The sequence below is a fragment of the Ostrea edulis genome, chromosome 8, assembly GCF_947568905.1.
Source record: "Ostrea edulis chromosome 8, xbOstEdul1.1, whole genome shotgun sequence".
Classification (NCBI taxonomy): domain Eukaryota; kingdom Metazoa; phylum Mollusca; class Bivalvia; order Ostreida; family Ostreidae; genus Ostrea; species Ostrea edulis.
In genome coordinates this window covers 23166599-23169913 of record NC_079171.1, presented here as the reverse complement: position 1 = coordinate 23169913, position 3315 = coordinate 23166599, and positions in this window count along the sequence as shown.

The window sequence follows — 3315 nt, the reverse complement described above, 5'->3', positions numbered from 1 at the left end:
TGATATTTCACAGCTTTTCCCTTGGTTACCGTTTTGGACACAGACTACCAGTTATTTTGCTATACATTCCTTTATAACATAGAAATTAATATAAAAAATTCCACCCCCTCAACTTACCTGAAACTTGGTACAGACTTAGAGCAATTCAAGTCCAAAAATATCTGTGAATCTCAGGAACATCCACCGCACACAAGTCCTGTTATGACATCGCAAGTAACCCCTACCCTGCATATTTCCCTTTCCCTTTGAGAAGCAGGTAAACAATGGCCTATTTACACCCTTCCTACTACACACTTAAGAGCAGAATTTCCCATTATTATAAGTTTTTAATTTTTTTCAGACCCTCTTCTTTCCATCTTTGCCCTATAATAACACAAATCCACCCCACATACATCCCCAAGAATTTTTAAGAAAACACCTCTATTTATAAACAGGCACTACTTGCGTGGTCAATGAAATAGGGGTAAAATTAGTAGTCTGTAACCTAATAAAGACACAAACCTTGTTTGATTTTCATGAAACTCGGCACAGAAACTCCTGCAGTCATACTGAACATCCCTATGAAGTTTCATTGGATTGGTACTCTCAACAGCAGAGTTATGGCCCTTTGAAGTGATGAGCTGGATCTCCTAAAACAGAGGATGGAATAAGCATGAGACACACAATACACCATTTTGAAATGCTCACATATGACATATTCTGCAATATATTTCTTACCAATTATTTTTATATATTGTATACATATCCCCTTTATTTAATTAGGATAACATCTTTGATCAATAATGTAGATATATATTCTTAAGATATTTTTGAAAAGTTAACCCCAAATATGGTAAAGTTTCTTAAAAAATGTCTAAAATGAAATATTTAACGGTGAAAATTTACATAAGAAAAAATATTTAGAAATTCTGCATTATATTGGCTGTAAAAAACAACAGTAAAGGTCAATGAAAATATATTAATCCCTTAGCTGTAAGCAGATAAGCAAACAGGACTACATCAGCCATTATCAGGATGTGGCACTTACTAGCCATGCTGGGTTGTCCCTGGTCACATTAAAACTGCCATAGATATGTGCAAGAAGCCATTCTAAGGTTACCAAACATTAAGCACTATAAATATAGGTGAGCTAAGAGAATTCAAGGTATCAATGTCTGAATCTGCCAAAAGAAGTACTTCTACTCCACTCACCAACATGTTTAAGAAAAACATGGCTCCTTGGAACAAAGGGAAGCAACTCTGCAAGAGGAAGCTCCCAAGGCAAGGCGGATTTCATCAAGGTAATTCTCATGGCCACAAGACTAAGACTGGGGTACAGAGAAATTCAAGTCGACGATCATTTGTCAGGCCGAATTCAACAGATCATGCCCTGGTCACCAAGCCAAATCTGGACAGCCAGTCCTACCAAACTCCTAACTGTGATGGTGACAGTGGATCGCCCTGCATTCTGCGCCCACAAGGACATTGGCACACAGCTGACCTTACAAGATGTATTAGTCCGGTATGTTACCACAGACGGTGACGCCCAAGGTGCCAAACGAGTGGACGAAGCCATGCGAGCTCTACATCCCCTATGGACAACAGAGCGTCTAGCTGACCCCGTCCACCTTGGGCAGTCACAGTTCCGTGCCAGCAACCGAGCAGTCTATAGTGAAGAAATGTTCCATACCAAGACCAAAGAACAGAAGAAAGAGCTACAGAGAGTATTCAGCAATGTTCTTAAGTCAAGATGTGCTTTCATAGTCAAGAAACTGTTTACCAAGTTTGACAGAGACCTGCAGAAGATGAGTGATTTCTTACCTAAAGTCCTTGAGGCCACTGTTCTGTGCTATACTGGAGACTGTTCAATGTGTGCAACGTATTCCCTTGTTTGTGATGGAGAACTTGTTTCCAAATGGTGGAACTTCAGTTGTAATCTTGCTGTATATAAGAACAAAGAGGAACTTCAGACTACTGCAAAGACCAATTTGACTTTAACTCAGTTGCCGCCCGTGATCACCCATACCATAAGAGGGGAGGATTGTGGTATCATCTCAGGCCACATCATTGAAGAGAGTGACTGATTGAGTTGCTACGAACTCTAATTAGCAATTAATAGGATAATAACTTAATATAACTTTGTGAGGAGTGACACATGCCTCTCCCATCTTCAGCGGTGTAACATAGTAATAAATGTGATAAACTTACCAAGATTGTTGTTATCCATATGTAGCTCCAGGCGACAGATATGATAGGGAGGTGGGTGCCCTAGACAGGTGCCCCCGAATTTGCAGGTCTATCACTGGTTATTGATACCGTGCGGCTCCATAGCAATATGCTCTGGCACAAAATAGGGGTAAAATTAGTAGTATGTAACCGATTGCATTGTAAGGCCACTATATTTATCTCCGAAGCAGGAGATCAATAGGTATATGTAACCGATAATTTCATTGGATAAGAAAAGGTCAAAAAGTTCATGCATATTTAATGAGAAACGAGCTATTTGTATAGGACTAACCCACGGGTGATGATAGAGAGAATCGAATAGAAGCACCCGTGGGTAACCGACGATGGCTTGGACCCTGCGACAAAAATATGACTATTTTTGTAGATTGAATAATTAAATTGTAGACATTTTACTGCCAGTTATTGATGTTTACGAAGTTATTCACGTGGGAATTTTCCTAGATGATTTGCATAGACATCTACGAAATGAATTTCATATTTTGAATAAGATCATAGGCGTATCCAAGGATTTGTGAAAGGAGGGGTCTAGCACTTGATCTTTTAGCTACTTTTCACACAGAAGCTCTGCGGTAAATGGTGCAAAATCCTGCATTCTGAGCATTTCTTGGCACTTCTTTTTCACTTTTAAATTGTCTGTTTCTTAAACAAAACCTTTATGTTACTTGTACTTTTTAAGAATTCTTGTATCTGACGAAAATATCGTAAATATATATCAGTGTTTCGTCTTATTTATCGTAGAATTAGATGATACACAGGTGTTAATAAATCTGAATGATGCAATTACATTTAAATATCCACCTTGTATATCATTTGACTCAAAGTCTCGTTAAAATTGAATAACTTAAATTGTTTGGTCCGGACCCCCTGTCCCCCCCCCCCCTCTGGATCCGCCCTTGAAGATCATAGACAATTTTAAAGATAAAGGATAAGCAAATATCTGAGGCGCGTTAAGTACAAGTTCTTGTACTTTAAGCAATGTGGAATTGTAATTTTCTCATCTGTAGCTTTCACATTTGTTATTTTTTCATCGATTGCAGCCAATTTAAATACAATAATGCCCCAGGGTTGGATCAACCCTTTAACTTGTAT